The 20766-nt window shown below is 45.9% G+C and overlaps 1 protein-coding gene across 1 annotated transcript in view; it reads right to left on the reverse strand.

Annotated features, from left to right (window-relative positions):
- PCBP4 (poly(rC) binding protein 4) overlaps positions 1-6636 on the reverse strand; it is a 52775-nt gene extending 46139 nt beyond the window's left edge. Inside the window, exon 1 of the mRNA XM_063121122.1 lies at positions 6447-6636. The gene's annotated coding sequence lies outside the window, so the exon portion shown is untranslated. The remainder of the gene's footprint in view (positions 1-6446) is intronic.
- Positions 6637-20766: the final 14130 nt, after the last annotated feature.

The following is a 20766-nucleotide window of genomic DNA, read 5'->3' on the forward strand; positions in this document are numbered from 1 at the left end:
AGGGTGGCTACATGACGTAGCCGCCATTGCGAACCCATTTGGGAGCAAACCCTGGGAAACCCCACTACAAAAAAAGTTACCCCAACTTTTTTGGCAGCAGAGCCCATGGCGCCCCCTGATTGGTCGCTATGGGCAGCCCCACGCCAATAAAAGTAAAAAAGTTAAAACCTGGGGGGGGGGAAGGAGAGGAATGGGGCCATTCCTCCCCCCTTTAAAATTTTATTATCTGTATCTGCGCAGATACAGATAAAAAAAATAAAAAGAAATGGGGGAAGGAACAGGCCACCAGATGGAGGAGAGGAGAAGTGGTTCCTCCACAGTCCTGCCCCCTCTCCTCGCATCCTCCCTCTGGCGGCCTGTTCCTCCCCCCCCATTTATTTTTATTATTTGTCTCTGCGCAGCTGCAGAGATATAAATAATGAAAATTAAAAAGGGGGGAGGGATGGCCCCGTTCCTCTCTTCCCTCCCCCTGGTTTTTATTTTTTTTACTTTTAAAAACAGGGAAAGTTCGCACTTGTGTTCCTTCCCATACATATTCGGGAAGGAACGCAAGAGCCAGCGCAAGGCACCTCGAAGCACCAAAGTGCTGCCATAAAGACACCCTACTTGGACCACCAAGTTCTGACCAAGATAACGCACTTGAGAATCCTGTTATAGGTTTACCTACCAGAAAAATATAGGCTGGTGTTCTTTTCTACCTTAATTTCCACAGAACGCCTAGAAAGGAATGTTCCATAAAGATTTCATTCCCCTGCTTGTCATGGACTCTTTGAACTTTAACAGCACAATTCTACCCATGTGTACTCAGAAGAAAACCCTGTTAAATGGAGCTTACTCTCAGGTAAGCATGTATAGGATTACAGCCTCAGTTCAAAGATGAATTATGCTAAGTGGAAAATTAGTGTTAACTGTGACATTTCATGCACAAGAATCAAGGCGAGAGAGAAAATAGAAATGGGCTTCTTTAAAAGATTTTAGACCGTAACACGTATTTATTTTATTACTCAAATTTATATACTGCTTTCAACAAAGGTATCAAAGTGATGAACATAAAGTTGAATGGCATCAGAATATCAATAAAATAACACAATACAAAGTTAATCAGCAGTAAAAAAAACTTAGACTTGATTGCTTGTCTTTAAAGCAAAGGGGAATCTACATTCTGAGGAAATAAAATTATTATTATCATTATTATTATTATTACCCGCCTTTTTTCCAGTACTGGGACTCAAGGTGATTTACAAGTTTAAAACATGTACAATTAAAACATATGAATATAATTTTACAAAAGTTTAAAAATATTCCAAAAATCCCCAAAACAAAACGGGTTTTACTGCTGAGCGGAAAGCCAGATGATATATGATGAATGTTTCCTCTTTCTTTCATTGTATGGCTTTCATTACATATAATTACGGACTCCCCACCCACCCACCAGGCTTTTTAATTTTTCTTTCTCAGCAAGCACGACTGATTTTTTTATCTCACTGTATTCCTAGCATATTAATGTTTGAGTTGGTGGCGGTAGAAATCAATTATAAAGCCTACCAAAAAACCCTTCTCTCTCTTCATGAAAATTTCAGAGCTCACTGTACAAATGATTACATTCCATTTAAAAACTATCATCAGAAGCAGGAATTGACATTGCTGTGAGCTGTTAACAGTAAACATGCCCTCTAAAAGTATCAACCTAAAGGTGTGTTTTAATCCTTCCCAAAACATAATAAGCAGCAACAAAAGGCAAAAGACCACTTTAAAACAGCTTTTGAGTCACCTCTATACAGGGTGACTAAGGTTTATTAAGGTCTAGGCTGAAATAACCAAACTAACACTATCCATAATCATTCAAGCAAGAGAAGCTTTTAATACCACAGCTGTCTTCTCAAAAGCTCATACTGAAGATAATGCATGTATGATGAATGTTGGCTTTAGATACTTCCACACCTAAAGCTAAAAGTCAAAATGATATCCACTCTCCATGGACTGGAGGTCATTTTATTGACACACATGGATGGATGTTGGCAGAAGAAAATGGCAGCCCCTTTGGAATCTGAGATCTCAAGCAAGTATTTCACATTGTTTGTGGTAAAGAGGGGGGTCTGCATCACTGCTCAGTCCTGACCTTGGAATTCTGCAATTTGATTTATTATCTCATTTTGTTTCCTCGAGAGAACTTCTTCCAGTTTCCTGACATCACTGATGCCATTCTCATTTGGTTAGTCCTGCTACTGCTAATGAGTCTTTTCATCTTCAGAGTACATTCAAATATTTAAAACAACAAAGAGTCCTGTGGCACCCTAAAGACTAACAGATTTACTATGGCATTGGCTTTCATGGGCTATGTAGTCCACAATAGTGTATGCCATAATAAATGTGTTCAGTCTTTAAGATTCTTGTTGTTTTTGCTGCAAGAGACTAACACAGCTAATTGTACGTTTAACTAATTGTAAGGATCTTCTCCTCCATTGTACAGCTCAAACTGAGACATATGGCTGGGTTTGGACAACACGATAGTCAACGGTGAGGGAGGGAATCAACTGACAGTTGTTTATCTAGGGGGTACTCCCCACATGACATGATAATAATCAACCATGGTGTGGATTAGGATCAGTGTTGAGTTAACTATTAGTCCATGCTGAGCTGACTCACTCATCCCTCCCCCTCTCTTCCCCCTCAGTCTTCCCGCTAGTATCCCATCAGCCGTTGCAGCTGGGCTAGAGCAGCAGCAGCCACTTTGACTGTTCTTGTCTTGAGACTCTGTGGCTGATGAAATAACCAACAGTGGCCAAGGAAATAACCAACAGTGCCCTCCACACAACACGATAACCAATGGTGGTTCAAACAGCCAACTCTGCACAGCATTGGTTATTTGAGTTGGTTATTTCAGCCAAATAATCTGTTATGTCTAGCCTTGCTCCCCTTGGGTGGAAGAAGGTGTTTCAGGTGATCAATCAGAATCAGACTCTGAAGTAGAGGAGTCAGCGCCAGAAACAGGCCAGCCAGGGAGAAAGCTCTCATGGGCTCTTCACCAGCTGGCAGTGAACCCTCTCCAGAGTTTATCTCATCAAGGGCAAATAATACACAGTCAGTGGGAAGCCAACATTCTTCCGAGGGGGAGAGCATGGAGAGGTTAGCTGATCCTAGGGTACGCTCAGACTAAAATGGGCGGAGCTAAAGGAAGGTGAGAGAAAGTCAGCTCGGCTGGCATCCCATCAGAAGCTGCCTCAGAACTAGTCTCTCTGAAGTTAACACATCTTGGGAAAGGGCTTAACGCTTCTTGAAAGGACAATTGTCTTGCTTAGTTTGCATAGTTTTGCCTTGGGGAAAGTTCCTAGAGATTAGACTCTCTTCAGGTGGGAAGAGATGTTTATTGCTTGAATAAAGCTTTGTAGATTACTTAACAAGCCTCGTTATTTATAACAGAACTTTTTATGAAAGGAGCAGCTTAACCGTTTGAAATTAACCATCCGCTTCACATCCTTTTATCACATGATGTTAGTGATGGTGGAGAATAGATCTTTCGGTTTGGTTCTACTCCCACCATCATGTGATAAAAAGATTATAACAAAGTCACCAAGTGCTTGAAATTTATTTCTCCACTAATGCATGAACACAGACTGTTTTAGAGGAGTCTATGTCTGTGATTGTATCTTAGCTTTTCACAAAGCCACTCTAAGACCTCATCCTCCATTTCTTACAAATGCAGCTGGAGTGCACAAAGAATAACATAGTTTTAATAAGCTGCCAGTAGAAGCTTGCTTACGTGGGCAGCTTTCTCATTAATCCTCCCCAACTCACCCCCGGCTTTCGCATGAGAGGGATCTCTTACTGGAGCACAAGAACAATTATTGGTGTGTTCCATGAATGGTAAAGAGGAGGAGAGTAGAATCCCTAAGAAAGATGACCTCATAGATGTTCGGAATATTGATGTGTAGTTCCCAAATTGCATTGACAGGACAGGGTGGAGGATGTGTGAATTTAAAAGGACAAAGGGGCAAATGTTTGTGGACAAAAGGGAATTTAAATAATTCAGCCAAGACTGTAAGAATATCATAGCAGGATGAAGACTCTGTTGGAACAGTGCTTTTACTGTAGAAAATGCCCTATAAACTTCCTTAAGAGAAGCCCTTATGGAAGAGTCCACTGGTCACATGAAACACACTGTCTTTAAAAGTTCTCTCCTTAGCTTGATAGCATGATGAAGGAGGATGCCCTATTCCTGAGAGACAGGAATCCTCATTTAAAAATATCAGCTGAGGTGTTGGTCAATTGCTGTAAAAGATTTGCTGGACAATTCTGCTTTTAAACTAAGGATGCCTTTTTGAGGAAGATCATTCCAGCTGGGAGTAAGGTCTAGCTTTGGTACTTTCCAACATGGCAATGGAGTTGGCAGAATCACCATAACATGCTTTCAACATTGCCTCCAAACTATCCATTCCAGTGTGAAGGAAGTGTCAGGTCTGTTGTAAATCTACCCCTCTTGAAAAGCTAGGTATAATATATTGCCTGCACCACCTTCCCCAGGCTCTCCTTTTTGGGATCCTTCATCTGAGGGCAAAAACAAAAGACCCTCTTGGCTATAACTCTGAGGTTCATTTAATATGTTGGCTTTTCTTGCTCCTCAGAAAGCAACTTGGCTTGTAGGACTTACACCCTGAATTTAAATAGCCTTAATTGGAAGCAAGCCCTAAACTCCTACTGACTTAAACAGAACTGGTTTCCAAGCAAATGTGCTTGGGGGCTCAGTCAATCTCTAGACCCATATATCCCCCCCCCTAAATAACTTTGGATAGCTATATTGGCCAATAAAAGTAACTTGCCCCAAAGAATTGTGAACCACTCCACAAGATAAGGGGTGGGTGGGTTCTGTACTGCCAGAGAATGTTTTATTTTAGAATCTCCTTGTACATGTCCCTCATAACACAAAACTGCCTGAGACAATGTCCCTCTCCCTTGACTGTGTGACAGTGCCATCTTCATCATTATTTTTGTATGTTGTATGTGAGGCTCCTCTGATCTGTCAGTAAAGTGGGCCAGAAATGACTGGGACGGAAATGGCATTCAGTAGTGGCTGGGAACAAAAGGATGTGCGCTGAAAAGAATGAATGCAATCTGCTGCCAAGGGGGAAGGAGGCAGGTGCTGGAAATGGAGGCTGTGTGACAAATGGAATGAACTGGGCAGAGATTCATCACCCAACCAGTCCCCGAGGACCCTACCCCAATAGCAATCTGAGCTCAGAAGTAGGCCATGCCAGTTTGCAGACAGAGCGGGTTGGAAGATGAATGGGGCGCAAACAGAAGAATAGGAGTTGAGCAGAGGCAGAGCGGTGGAGAACTAGAACTGGAAAAGTAGCACATCTAGTGGAGTTAGTTGAGGGGTTTAGATTAGCAGTGCCATGACATAAACACACACACAGCACACTGACAAAGCTGGCAACCAGATGCAGTGGTGGGGTTAAAACAGTCAGGAGAGTTCAGCGAGCTGAAGGTATGGGACTATAAAAGCCTGAGTTTCCAAGAGGGTACAAGAGTGGAAAAATGGAAAGGGCAGGTGCTGAATGTCAGGAGGGAACTGAGAATAGAGTGGCATGAGAAGGATCTCGCGCGCGGGGGTGGGGTGGGGGGCAGCGGTGCCCGGTGAGGCCTGAGGAGGTTTTGCATATAATAGTCCGGAGCTGGGAACTGAAGCTTACATACAGCAAAGGGCTGCGTGATCTATTCTTGTCTTCAGCGAGAGCTCCCAGCCCCTTCCTGCCCTCCTTGGGCATTAATATATCCCCCACTTACTCCCTTCGGTGCTGCTTGGCTTCGAGAACCAGGGGCTCCAGAGTAGGATCGCTCTCTTTCCACGGAAAGCGAAGCGCAAAACTTCTGGGAAGGACCAGATCATGCGGCCGGATTTATGGGATTCGAGGAGGAGATCAACTTCCCAGGCACGGAAGAGGCGGCGACGGCGGCATGGGCTCTTTGAGCATGCGGGGCTTGTGCAGGCTGCGAGGACAAAGCGGCGAGAGCGATGGATGGGATGGCGGATTGGGGGTGCGGGGTGTGTGTGTGCCTGAGAACTCGAAGGCTTCCTAGTTCCGCCTGTCCAGGCTCAGCAGCAGCAGCCGCAGCATCCCTTGCTCGCCACTCCTTAAGAAAGGCTCCCAACTCCTTCGCGGAAACGCATGGCTGAGGCAGGCGCCAGGCAGAACTTTTCTCTCGTTCTCCCTTGCCTGGAATTCCCGCCGGCGAAGCTGCGCCGCCCTCCCACTCGCCAGCCGCGCAGGACAGGGAGCGAGGCTCGCTGCTGCGTGCGTGCGTGCGGGTTGGGAGGGGAGGGTGCCGCTGGCCCGGTCACTCTCGGTCCGTGCTTGGGTCCTTCCGTGCCCCCCAACTCCCCCAAAGTTGGCGACGAGACCGCGCGCGCGCACACGCACACGCACAGGGCCCTCTTTCCCTCTTACCTTTGGGGTATGTCCGGAGGGCTCCTTTGTGCCTCCTAGTCCCACATTGTCACCCGGAGAAGCGTCTGTGACAACTGGGAGTGACATCAGCCCGGAACAATGAAATCAAATGCTTGACAGTCGAGGGAGGTGCAGGCCGAAGCCTCGGGACTCTTTTGCCTCCCCCCGCCCCCAGCAATCCCGCCCAGCCTCTCCCCCCTGCCCGCTCCCGTCCCTCCCTTGCGCGCCGGCTCCCTCCAGGATCCAATTACAGCGGATAAAGGAGACACCAAAGGAACAATGCACACTGGGTAAGACCATCTGCCAAGGACAGGGACATTCCACCCCCACCCCCTCCCCGCGCTTGCAACGCAGATCGCGCTCGCGCTTTTGTATTTTGTATTCTTTTCCTGGAAGCCGAGGAGCGGCGGGCACCGCCAGCCTGGTAGTGTCCGACCATCAAGGGCAGCGGCGGCAGGGAGGAGCAGAAGGCTGGACGTCGCCGCCCCGGCTCTAGCGCTTCTTCCTCCTCTTTCCCCCGTCTCATAGCTGCCTTTCTCTTGGCTTGTTTACCACAAAATCCAGGGGGCTTTAGGTTGGTTGTTGTCCGTCAAGAGCCGGACTTATTGGTTCTTTGCAAATTGCGGCTGGTTCAGAGATCATCATACCCCTGCCTCGTTCTGTGGGACCACTCCGAAGTCTCTAGGAGTTTGCTGTGAGTTGAGAATGCCACCCAATTCAACCTAACCACAACCTAGGTTATGGTCTGAGTCAATATTCTAACGGGAAAGAGCCCCTAGTTATCCAGGGGCTATTTCTCACCCTTTTATCTGGCCTAAATCTTGGATTTACCGGAATCTTGATTGTGTGCACAGTTCCAAGGCTGAAGCAAAATAAATAGTGAATACAATAAAACAACATATCCTGTAAAATTATGGGTGGGAACCAGTGGATCCCAAGATGCTATGGGACACTGATTCCCATCAGCCCTAGCCAATATCCCCAATGTTTAGGGATGATGGGAGTTGTAATCCAACAACATCTTGAGGGTCACAGGTTACCCACTCCCTACTATAAATATTTATTTATTTATTTATTTATTTATTACATTTCTATATACCGCCCAATAGCTGGAGCTCTCTGGGTGTATCACAAAAATGTAGGTGCCAAGCGAATAAAGCCCTTTATGTCTCCAGGCAATTGCAATGATCATCAACATGGTGGTGGTGGTGGTGGTGGTGAGTACAATTATGTGGAAGTTTTGGATTAAATACATTTACAATCTTTGTGGTACATGTACATGGAGAGACATAGGTATTCTTTTCCCTCTCATGACCCTTCAAGTCTTTCACAAAATGAGGTGAGTGACCTCTGGATGAATTGCGCTACCGTGAAATCCAGAAAAAGGGTTGATCAACTGTGCTGGCCGAAGTGAACCTTCTCGCCCGCTTCTTCCCACAGCAGCCCCTCCAGCCCACAAATAATGCTACAAAGAGAGTCAAATGACCCTGCTGAATGGGGTGAACTGTAGTGTGGGGAAGAGGAGATGGGGCTCCCCAAAAATTAGACAGCAGGAACTTCCGCAAGCAGAGCCCTTTATCTTGCGGATGGCAGGTCATGGATCCAACTCAGTAACAATAAAAAATAGCAATAAAAGTACATAGATACACATGGAGAGGCAGAGGTGCCCTGGTCCCATGCTGTAAAGGTCCTTGTGGGTCAAAATCAGCACCTTGAATTTGGCTCGGAAACAGACTAGGGGCCCAGTGAAGACGGCAAAACACCAGTATGATGTACTTATATTGCCCAGTCCCCTGTTCGCAGTCTTCAACTGTATTCTGAATGAACTGAAGTTTCTGGACCATTCTCAAAGGCAGCTCGATGTCCAATACATTGCAGTAGTGGTGGTTTTAATGCTCCAGTGCTAAACTGAAAGTGCAAGTATTGCAATGCTACGTATTGACTGAAGATGTGTTCTGTAAGTACTCCATCGTTGCTCCTGTTTATTCTTGAGCTAAATTACAGCTCTGTGCTGAAGATTGAAGTTGTCATGCTATTTAAAAAGTTATAAATATAGGCAGGCAAAATGAAAATGCAGAAAGTTGCCAAGTGAACAGGCCCTAAGCCACACAGTCTTTTAGAGCTGCAGCAAAGCAATTCTTACCAGAGATCTCTCAGTCTGTGCCTCCACTAGCTGGGCAAGGGGTCCATGAAATGAATCCCTACACTTAAGAACCAGCAGTGATATAGCAGGAGCCACACAGGCAGCAGCTGGATAGAGAGCAAGTGTATTGAGTGATGATGAGCAGTACAAGCCAAACAGACCTAGGCGCTGCATATAGTGCAAGAAGGAGAGGTAGTCCATTAGTTATCAATTTATCATTCCGCTCTCAGCTGTGCCACCTCTCTCTGTATCACAGGGAGTTGCTGTAGACCACGTCAGACAATCTGTCAGTTAGCTAGCAGCCAGCAGCTCTCCCAAGGTCTCAGGCAGGGGTCTTCCCTGATCCTTTGAACTGAGGGTTGAACATGGGAACTTCTGCAGGCAATTTATCTTACAGAGCTGCAGCAGCCCCTCTCCCGGTCATCTGGCCAAATTGTTTACGGCACAGATCATTTTTACTAGGAAACAAGAATGAATGGTGGTGGTGGTGGTGGTGATAATGATTATATTTATATCCTGCCTTTTGCCCAATGCTGGGCCTCAAGGCGGCATCACAAAATATAAAACATATACATTAAAACCCTATAAATAGAGATATACAAAAGTTAAAACTGTATTAAACATGTTCCAATATTAAAACATTTAAACATTTAAAATGACAATTTTAAAAGTCCTTGGCACATTCTCCAAAGGCCTGCCAGAACAGAAAAGTCTTTGCCTGCCTCCTAAAGCACATCAGGGAGGGAGCCAGTCTAGCTTCCCTGGGAAGAGAGTTCCAGAGTACTGGAGCAGCCACTGAGAAGGATACATTTCTTCTCCTAAGAGGTTAAAGCAAAGTGCCTCCTTTTGCAAGAAATCTGCTGATATTAGCTACATTGGAATTGCTTGGGAAGGCTACTGAGAAATTGCTAACAAACCTCTCCCAAGACAATGTAGGATGTCTTTTTATAAAATGCCATTATATATGGGGAAAGGAGCTAACTATTTCCCTCTTACTAATTCCTGTTAATACAAAACCAAAATTGAACCCAACCAGTGGCAATTTGTCATGTATTCTTTGTCAGAAGTGTTTAAAGCAGTATAGATAGTTAACTGGCAGCCAAGGGCTTCTTAAATACAAAACCTATAGCTTTGTAATGCTCAGTAGAGGCAAAAGCCATGATTTCTCCATCTGCTATTGCTCCAACATCAATAGAATTAAGCAAAATGACATATTGTTAATCACAACCACATGATGATGAATACTCTCAGTCTCTGTTCCATTTATAAAATGACAATAGCTCCCCCCACAACTTTACAAGAGGATTTGAGGTGCTCATGTGTTACAACAACCTTCCCAATCCGGCGCCCTCCACATGTTTTGGACTTCAACACCCATCAGCCTCAGCCAACATGGCCAATGGTCAGGAATGCTAGGAGTTGTAGTACAAAACACCTGGAGGGCACCAGGTTGGGGAAGGCTATATTACAGTAGCAGAGGCCTTATTACTGCTAAATATTTTATTGGTCCATCTGTTGAGTGAGTCCGTTAGCACAATTACTCGTTTACAACAGAGAATTGGAGAGGATGGAGAATTTGCAGTGGAAATAATGACAGGAACTCAGATGCTCAGCATCCTGTCATAATGTAACTGCCATTAAATGTGTGCATCAGCTTTAGTTTAATATAGTGTTGGCATCAGAGAAAGAATGGCACAAAGAGCAATTTTTCACATTCATGTTAATCACTTATTCGCAGCAGTATAGTTATGATTTTCAGATGTGAATAAGCCATCACAGTCCAAACCCCCACAACAGATACCTTGTCACTATTCAGAGGAGCATGTTCACAATGGCCCTGTTCAGAAGACACTTTAAACCACGGCTTTTACCACAGTGGTTAAGCCAGAAAGCTGGGCCATGTTCAGAAGACACCTTAAACCATGGCTTTAACAATGGTGAATAAGGCCTTTTGCCTTAGTCACTGTGGTTAAAGCTGTGGTTTAAGGTGTCTTCTGAACAAGGCCATACTCAACTGTGAATCACCAAATGTTAAATTACAAAGTGAGGTGGGTGCACATGTTAAATGGTAAGTGGTGAGGTAACTCTTTCATGTACAAGTTTTGCAGAGCTCTTCTTCAAGCTGAATTGGCTTTGTACAGGTGAATGCTCTCCCTTCACAACCAGAATTGGGGTGGGGGAAGTGGGGGGCATTGTTTGTCCATGAAGATGAGTAAGGCTACAACCCAATATACAAAGGCAACATGACTTCTTGTGTGTCCCTCCCTTTTTGTGTGAGCAGTTCAGCAACGTTTTCATTGCTGTTTTTCTAGTATAGACTGACAGTTTCCTAAAGGGAACTGTCCAAACATGGCACTCAAACAGTGCTTTGCAATTTATTGGCAAGAAAAAAAAGATTTTCTGAAGGAAAATGTTGCTGCATTTGCTCCAGGGCCACATAATCGGCAAAGTAAAGCCAGTGCAGTATAGCAGTCGAGAGTGTCAGACTTGGGCTGGGATTCACAGGTTTGTTGTGAGGAAAAATGGAGGGCCATCCAGTGTATCCTTGAAGAAAGAGAGGGATGCAAATGTATAAAATAAATAAAATATTGGCATGTTTCATTTCTGCCTGAGAATCTTTGGCGCACAGGTTGTAGTGCAAAAGGTTTGTAAGTGGACTGAGGCTGTTGCTAGATGAGGACTTAGCCTGGTGTGAGGCCTGGGCTCCCTGCTGTGCATCCAGATGACGCACAGGGGATCCCGGGGTCAGGCCGGGCTAAGTCCTCCCTTGACCCGGGATAAGCGGATCCGCTTATGGCCCGGCTTTTCTGCAGCCCCGGGCTAAGCCCGGGGCTGTAGAAGGTCTAGCAACTTCCGTGGCTTTTCCCGGCTGCTCGCTTACTCGCGAGTAGCCGGGAGAAGCCGCGCACTGGGCACAGCACTCCATAGGAGCGCTGTGCCCATCGGGCCGGGGGGGGGGAATCACGGGGGGGGGGGAGATGGGAGCCAGGGGAAAGAACGGACCTGGCAGGAGAGATGGGGAGGAAGAGTGGAGCCAGGGTGGGGAGATCACGGACGGGGGGCATGGAGGGGGCATCAGACATGGCGGACGGGGAGGGGAGAAGAATGGGGCCAGGGCATGGCAAGCGGGGACGGGCATGGCGAGCGGGGACGGGCATGGCAAGCAGGGGGAGGACGGGCGAGTGAGCGGGCAGGGGGGCATCAGACATTGTGTGGGGGGGAAATCAGGGGCAGGGGGAGCGGGGAACCCTTTATTTTTTTTAAAAAAAGGACTTACTTTTCTGTTGGTGTGCTCCTGCTCACATGGCCCTTTAAGTCCTAAAAAAAATGGCTGACGCGACGGGGCTTTCCCTTACCCGTCGCGTGTTATGTCTAGAAAAAGGCGATGGCCCACGCTAGCTGTAGCGCGGCATCGCCCCTACTTCCCACTGGATTATCAGGTAGGTCTAGCAAGGCCCTGAGTAGTAAGACAAAATAGAGAAGGGAAAGGCAAGAATGTGGGGAGGGTTCTTTCAGAATGGCCTTGGGAACACACTGGATTTCAGAATGGCCATTGGAAAACTGCATTATACCCAGAGAGATGGGTTGGTTGCTACGAAATGGATTTAAGTGACTGCCTGCAAATGGCCAAACAAAAAAGTATTGCAGATCTGAATAAGCATTAGAATGGGTTGCATCCTGTGTTCATAATAAAGGAAGGAAAGGAACCTCTCGTGCAAGCACTGAGTCATTTCTGACTCTTGGAGGGACGCCAGCTTTCGCTGACATTTTCTTGGCAGGTCTTATAGAGGGGTGGTTTGCCGTTGCCTTCCCCGGCCGTCATTACGTTTCCTCCAGCTAACTGTGTACTCATTTTACTGACCTCAGGAGGATGGAAGGCTGAGTTGACCCAAGCCGGCTGCCTAAAACCAGCTTCTGCTGGGATCGAACTCAGGCCGTGGGGAGAGTTTCAGCTGCAGAAACTGCTGCTTAACCGCTCTGCGCCACACGAGGCCTTTTCATAATAAAACTCCAAATAAAAATCATCTTGTCAAATCTCTCTTCAATAGGCCGTTGGCATAAATTGGGATGGCTTAAATCCTGCACCCTTCAGTTTGGTATATCCCAAGGATGGGCAGGTAAGATTAGAAGCAGATGGGGAAAGTGTCAAGTGTAAGAGGTGGGAAACATGGTGTGAAAAGTAATAAAAGTATAGAGTGACCAAAAGACCATTTAGTCTTACCATGTCATCTGTTCTCTCTGACTCTCTCTCCCTCCCTCTCTGGGTTCTTTTAGATGAGGCTATTATTCTGCAGTTGCCCCACCTCAAACACATTTTTTATATGCAGTCCAGACAACAACGTCTTCCATGTGGAACCCTCCCATGTTTTCCCACTGCTGCTTCTGCCTTTTTACTTCCCAGAAAAAAAATACATGAAGGAGGAAAAATCAGAATAGTGCACAATGAGCGTCATCAGTCGGGCATTTTTCACCTCCTGCACACCTCCCGATCCATGCCTTCTTCCCATGACAAAACAACCCCGCCCCGCAAATCTGACTTCTTTAAAAAAAACAGAATGTGCCACAATCTCCTGCTGTGTGCAGGAAAACCAGCATGTTAAAAATGCCCCCTGAATGGGCCACGGGGTCTTTGTTTACTTCCTCTTTCCTCTCCAGAGGAAAGAGGAAGTAATGAAGGACAGAAGCAGTGGTGGAGAAGCGACAGTAAGGAAATGTGATTCCCCCCCCCCCCACATGTGATGACGCTCAATGTCTTTTGGTTGGTAGTGCTGGGGAGCTTTCTGTTTGGAAAAACACACACACATACTTCTCACACACCTATATACAGACCCTGTGCAATCCATACCACAATGTGCTTGAAGCAGAAAGTAGGTGCACTGCAGAAAGGTACTCTGAGATCACTTAGGTTTGCTCACCCAAGCCATGTCCTGCAGAAACAGGCAAAACCCAAGAGAGGTTTGTTGCCAATCTGATCCGGATGAAAATTCTTTCCCACCCTAAACACTGCAGTCAGAAAGATATTGAGCACGAACGAGCAAAACCCATCTACTCAATCCTCCTGAAGAAAATTCTATTGGATGATACCTCCAGGATGCCACCTACATCCCAACACTTGTCACAGCAGTGCTTGATGACCCAGAGAAAGTATGTGGGGTAAACCCTCCATATGAAGGTGGGATGCTTCCTAACCCTGTTCACCCACAAATGAATCCGATCAGAAATCTCAAGCAGGGAATAAAGAAAGCCATTTTCACCATCTAGCAATCAGCAACACAGCCTTGGCAGAGGAATGTGAGGCTCGTGTGGGATGAGATAAAAGCTACACAGTAATTTGAGCTGCTACCAGCTACCCAAACAGAGGAGCTGGGTGCAACTGAGCACATTAACAGATTCTGTGCACGCTGAACAACAACTGCTTCGAAAAGTGGGGGTGAGGGTTAGGGGTGAGGCTGCCATTGTTGCCTGTCTACCTCATGGGTACATTGAGGGCCTAGTGCCAAACACCTGTTGGGAATAGAAATGTGTCAGCAGTACTGAACCTACTGTAAGGTAGTAACTTAGCAGCCAGCGGGACTAGCCTTGCATTGAGGAAGGAGCAGAGTGACTTCCAGAGGAGGCTTCTACTGTGCCTTCACCCTGCCTCATCCATGGAATTTTACAGGGAGGGGTGTCAAGACATTGTCGCCGTCATCTTCTACTTGTAACCCTCCTTTTCTGGCTTTTTCCTTACCAGAAAACGCCATTATTAAAGCATGAAGCCCTCCATCTGGAAGCACCCTTGCCTGTGAAGGAGGGACACAGACATATGTGTGGCCAGGAGGAGCTTCTTAGGCCTAATCTACACCAAGCAGGATATTGCACCATGAAAGCGGTATAAAAGCGGTATATAAAAGGCAGGAGCCACACCAAGCAGGATATAACAGTATGAAAGCGGTATATGGTATGTGTCAAGGGGCCCTAACACTTGTCAGTGTACTTCAATGCCGCTATAAAGCAGTAATGTGGCTCCTGCCTTTTATATACCGCTTTCATAGTGCAATATTCTGCTTAGTGTAGATTAGGCCCTGGAAGCTGAAAAGGAAAGGGAGAAAGTGTGAGCATAGGATCACAGAAAACATGGGCAGATGTTCCTTCTTTTCTGGTCCTTCTTCCCACTAGACCCCCAACTGTATAGTCTCAGAATGTTTCCTAGGCCACTCAAGGCAAAGCAGAGAGTCAGTGGCTCTCTGTAAAAACATTGACATTGGCCTTAGCAAGACCTAGCGGGATGGAGGAGTGAAGATCTCGCGATTTTTTTATCGCGAGATCTCCCCCTCTGTTCGCATGAGGAGCGCGACGACCTCAGATGGAGAGGTGTCACCTCCGCCATTTTTGTTTGTTTGTTAAAGGGAAAGATGCGCACGAACACTTGTGCACAGAAGGTAGGTGGGTTTTGGGGTTTAAACTAATTTCCCCCACTCCCCCCACCCCACCTCCGATGGGCGCAGTGCTCCTGAGGAGCTCTGCGCCCTGTGTGTGGGTCCTGGCTCCTTGCAAAAAACCACGAGGAGCCAGGACAAACCGTGGCGCTCAGCCACACGTTCCGTGGTCTCAGGCTCAGCACAGGACTGCGGAAAAACCAGGCCTAAAGGGGAGGATGAGATCCCGGGGCAAGGGAGGGATCATCGCTCCCTGATCCCGGGATCCCCTGTGCATCATGTGAATGCACAGGGACGATCCCGGGATTTCACCCTGTCTAGTTATGGCCATTGTCTATGTGTGTGTGTGTGTGGTGGGGAGGGTTGGCTTACTGAGCCTGTGAAGTTGCTGTCATTCCTGTGGCCTCAACATTCCTGAACATGGCCCTGCTCCCAAAGGAGGCAAGTTGCTGCGAGAAAACAAAAGGAAAGGCAGGGAAGAGAGCTCTCTTTAGCACAAAGGATGCTGGTTGGGCGCTTCTTCTTCCTAGGCCATTCCCTTGATTCTATGTGGTCACCCTGATGCTTCTCATACCAGCTTCAAAGTAATGCAGCAACATGTGTGAGTGAGATCTTGTTTGGCCTTGAGTCTGTTACTCCCCCACAGAACTCTCTCCCTTTCTAAAGCTACAGCAAAGACAGTTGCATTTTACCCCAGGAAATTAAACCTCAGCTTTTAAAAATTGCCTTTAAAAAGCAATTTCACAAAAGTTACTAACCCAGCCCCAATCACACACCCATGCACACAAAATGCTTGCCTCTAGTAAAACGTTTATTTATTTTATTTATATACCCCACTTTTTGTTCTAAAATTGAAATCCATTTACAAAGAAGTTCATTGTAAAACAGTAAAAACAGTCCAAGTTACTAAAATCAATTTTATACAAGGAAATCAAGAGCATGGTAAAACAATTCAGCATAAAAATGAGGAGACCGTACTTTATCCCATGTTGAAAAGCTCAGTGAAATTAAAAAGGTCTTAGCAGCTTGCCTGAAGCTTAAAAGAGAGGCTGTGTTAGCGTATTATTGTGGTGCATCAAAGGGCAGGAAAAAAAGTGGGGTGGTTGGGTGGAAGGGAGGGGAGGGGAGGAAGCAAACCATCAGTGCTTCCAAATTACAAAAACTACCCTGTCTGGCCACATAAAGATACTTTATTTGCCGGCACTGAGTAGCTGTTTGCAAACCCCTTTTGTATCAACGCTGCCTTTCTAAATGGCACAGTTCAATTCCTTCTTACCCTGACAGAAAGGCATTGCTAGCTACGCTGGCCACTTACACATTCAGCAAAAAAGAGAACAAAAGATGGTACAGATTTGCATAAAATTTGCATATACTAAGAGAGAGGGGGAAATATAGAAATATTTAATATAATTTAAATAGAAATACAATACACCTGTCCATAGTAGGAAACACTGTGACCTGGTGATCTGCTCAGGCGGCTGTTCAGGTGTGTTGATGTGCAACTTCAAGGCCCCTTAAGATGAGTGATGCCTTCAAATAGAAGACTGTCCTATGTAAAGTTGGACGTGGGCATCCTATATGCCAGCCCTTAGCTGGTATAGCATAATAGTTAAGAGCAAGATCTTGAAATTGGTGTGAGATGCGATCAAATTTTCACTTGTTGCAGGATTGTTGTGCAGACTCCCGAGGCAATAGAAGGTGAAATGCTTTGTACGCTTAAGAAACGCATGATGTAAGTACCAAGTACTGTTGTTATTATAGGAAACAGAATCTCATGTACACATATATGCCACTTCCTGGTTATCCAACTTTCATCCATGACACATTCACCTTGTTCAGAGGCAAGGCACCAGAATGTGTGTGTGTGCGTCTTCAACCTAGGCCTCCAGCAATTTACTTCCTGCGACACCAGTGCTATGGGCCCTCAACCAGCCAGATCTTCTAAGCTCTTGAGGATGCTCTCGAGCTTGCATCACTAGCGTAAGAAATTCCAGCTGACTCCACAGCCTGAAGATGGTCAGCTGAACTCACAAGTCTATGGGGACCCACCACCAGGCCCTATCCAACATTTTCTTCCAAGTCAGCTCCTCAAGTTTGAGCAACTTCTTCCTCCAAGTAATGAGGGAGACACTCAGCTCTATCCCATCAAGAGGCAGCTGGACGAGCATCTGTCAGGGATGCTTTAGGGTGGATTCCTGCATTGAGCAGGGGGTTGGACTCGATGGCCTTGTAGTATGGTGACCATATGAAAAGGAGGACAGGGCTTCTGTATCTTTAACAGTTGTATTGAAAAGGGAATTTCAGCAGGTGTCATTTGTAGGCATGTAGCACCTGGTAAAATTCCCTCTTCATCACAACAGTTAAAGCTGCAGGTGCCCTGCCCTCTTTTAAATTTGGTCACTCTAAAATAGCTCCTGCACCTTTAACTGTTGTGATGAAGACCGAATTTCACCAGGTTTTCTATATATACAAATGAGACCTGCTGAAATTCCCTTTTCTGTGCAACTGTTAAAGATACAGGAGCCCTGTCCTCCTTTTCATATGGTCACCCAACTTGTAGGCCCCTTCCAACTCTGCTATTCTATGATTCAATGGTATCTTACTTTTAGCCTGTCTGTGACTACATCTCCTGCTTCTGGCCTATTCGCTCCTTACCTACCTGTGTTGGAATTGGGCCACAGCTGCAACCTGTTATACCACTAGGCCCCAGGGCTGTCTCTAACATCATAAGATGGTCAGGTCTAACGGAATGTCATAAGAACGTAAGAACTTCCCTTATACTCAGTCAACTGCTTGGTCCATCTGGCCTAGTATTCTTGACACTGACTGGCAGCAGCTCTCCAGGGATTCAGGCAGGAATTTTTCCTGTCGTGCTGGAGATGCCTGGGTTTGAACATGGGACCTTCTGCAAGCAAAACAAAGGCTCTACTTCTGAACTACAGCCTTCCTGCTTACCATCGCTGCATGTTGTGTGATTTGCATGAAGGTTTTGGTTTCTGAAATATAAGGGTAATAATTAATTGAAGGACTACACTTCTTTTTCCACCCACCATCTCCAGTTTAGAATTTCCATGGACAATCCAGACAGAATGGGATTACCCCCCTCAATAATTGTTGATTCCTGGCATGAATAGAATGGAGAAATCTAGAAATGGTCCAATATCTCTGTTGTTGGTCCTGTGAACATAGGTCAAGAAGCACAACTCGGATTGCTATTTCCCCTTATGAGAAAAAATAAAAAGAGAAGGTGAAAAGAAGTGAAAGAGGAGGTGAAAAGAGGAGGCAGAGACTGGATCTGTTTGGATGAGTACTGGAAGTAAATAAAGAGGTTGAAAGTGGAATAGGTGATACAGAGGTGGCACATGGCTTGCAAGGGATAAGGAATACTCTGATTATGAAAAGGTCACAAAGAAAGCAGGCAGTGTAGTAGAATTCGAAAATGAGTCAGGTAGTTTGGTGGTGCAAGTTGAAATGAACATAACATCAGATGAGAAAAATGAAACAACTGATTTGATTTCTGGATCTGATCCTGAGTTTTGGGAAATATTATCTAATGATCCAGCCAACTGGGATCATCTTGAAAGGTGGCAAAGAGATCGAATTGTGTCCAGGAGCCCACCACCAAAACCTGCAAGCTTTCCATATGTTTGCTCCAAACATTCATTTCCTACTTCTGATTTTTGCAAGACTCTTCCCAATGGTGAGAGTTGAAAAGGGACTGGGTCCTTTGGAACCCTGTGTCAACTGACCTTTCCATGCTGTCTCTTCTGAGATCTGAACAAAAATTAAGAGCTTTATCATTCCACATTCTGCCATAGGACTGCAAATGATAACTGGAGTAAACTGTATGACAAAGTGAAGGATCACGAGCCAATTCTAGTTATCTTCAAAATTATTTACTGTGAGAAGATCTTGCAAATGTTTCTGGTGGGAAAGGAACCATTAATAAGACTCTTACAACATTATTCATTCAGAGAAGGAAAAGTGGCATGACGTGTTGCAAGGTCTGCTGGACGTTACTATGTTTCTCACAGAGCAAACTGTTCCTTTCTACTGTAAAGTTTATCACTAATACAGTCAAGGTCTGAATTGCTACCTTGAAACTGTTATGCAGCATCGAAAGGCTGGAGAGGATGTGCAAGCACACCGCATGCCGTGGCATGGTCAGAATGAGAATTTGGCGGCCTATGCCAAGAAAGTACACAATACAATTCTTCAGCAGGTGAGAAATGCTCGCTACTATGGAAGTATTGTAGATGGGACACCTGATGTCTTGCTTACTGAGCATCTGGTATTTATTTATCATGAAAAACATGGGAAATGAGATCTGCAGGAATGATCGCTGAAAATGGCAGAAAGGAGTAGACAGCACAAAATGGATAAAGGAAATACTGGTGGACTTTATGCATGTGTTCTATGCATGGTAAAATTCTCATTTGTGGTCCCCCAGGCTTGCACACAAATTCGTGGGTTCTTGTAGGCCCCCCCAACACTGCAACTATCCCAGGCCCCATAAACTGTCTGGGAAGCCCTGGCTTCAATGCCACATTTCAGCGCTGAAGAACCAAATTCCATAGCTATGCCAGAGCACTCTCCCTTCCCCTGAGGTGCAGTCAATCCCAGGGCTTTAGATCCAGATATAGATGTTTCTGGCTGTGTGGGAATGACACCCGCAGGCTGGCCAATCCCCTGCCAGCAAATCCTCTGCCTAATAGGATAAAGTCTGATGTTTGACAGCCATCCCCGGCCTTCAGCCAGTCAGGGTGCAGTGTGATGATTAGAGTCCACCTCCCTACTTCTTACTGCTGGCTCCATCTGTCTGGGCTCCATCTGTGGAAAATGAGCACAAAGGAACGCGGCCAGGTGGCTCTGGAATAGCCACGCAGCTGACTTTAACCTGTCTCCCATCTGTTCACCTTGGCCATTAATTTAGTAATCCCCTGCGCATTTAAAGGAATCCATTTGTGCTTTTACTCCAGGGGCTTGGCTGGCTTTTTTTAAAGCTGTAGAAGACTAGATGATCTAATTCCATCTCATTGTGGGGATCATGAGCAATGAGGGAAGCGGCAGTGCACCGATGATACAGGAAATGAGACAAGCAAAGGGGCCAGAGCTCAGAGATGGGGCACACGCTCTACATGCAGAAGGTCACAGGTTCAATCCCTGGCATCTCAAGTTACACAAAAGGATCAGGCCGCAGGTGATACGAACCACCTGTGCCTGAGTCCCTGGGGAGCCACTGCCAGTCTACTGGGTACTACTGGACTAGATGAAAGCATCGCTGGACCTGGTACAGCAAGCTGTTATTTTAATAATGTATTGGTTTTATATGTTTTAACAGTTTTATGTATTTTTGTATTCAACGTTGTTCCCCGCCTCGATCCAGAAGGAGAGGCGGGTAAGAAATAAATTTTTGATGATGATTACAAGGTAGCTTCCTATGTGCCAGAGGATATCTGTTCTGGTACAACAGCCTTTTCCAACCTGGTGCCCTCCAGATGTGTTGGACTACAACTCCCAACATCCCCCAGCCAGCTCAGAGTCGTACGTTCTTACTGGCAGTGGCTCTCCAGGGTTTCAGGCATAGATGAATCCCACACATCACCTCCTGGTGCTAAGCTTCTTGGACTGGATTTTCAGTGATCTAGTGCACTAATGCCTTCTAGACCTCTAGGGCCCTTTGTGTTCAGGGGAAAGACTCAGGACCAATGCATCATGGAGTCTGAATAAGGCCTAGTTTAGACAACACGCTAAACCA

This window comes from Elgaria multicarinata, chromosome 3 (assembly GCF_023053635.1).
Source record: "Elgaria multicarinata webbii isolate HBS135686 ecotype San Diego chromosome 3, rElgMul1.1.pri, whole genome shotgun sequence".
In the NCBI taxonomy this organism is placed as follows: Eukaryota; Metazoa; Chordata; class Lepidosauria; order Squamata; family Anguidae; genus Elgaria; species Elgaria multicarinata.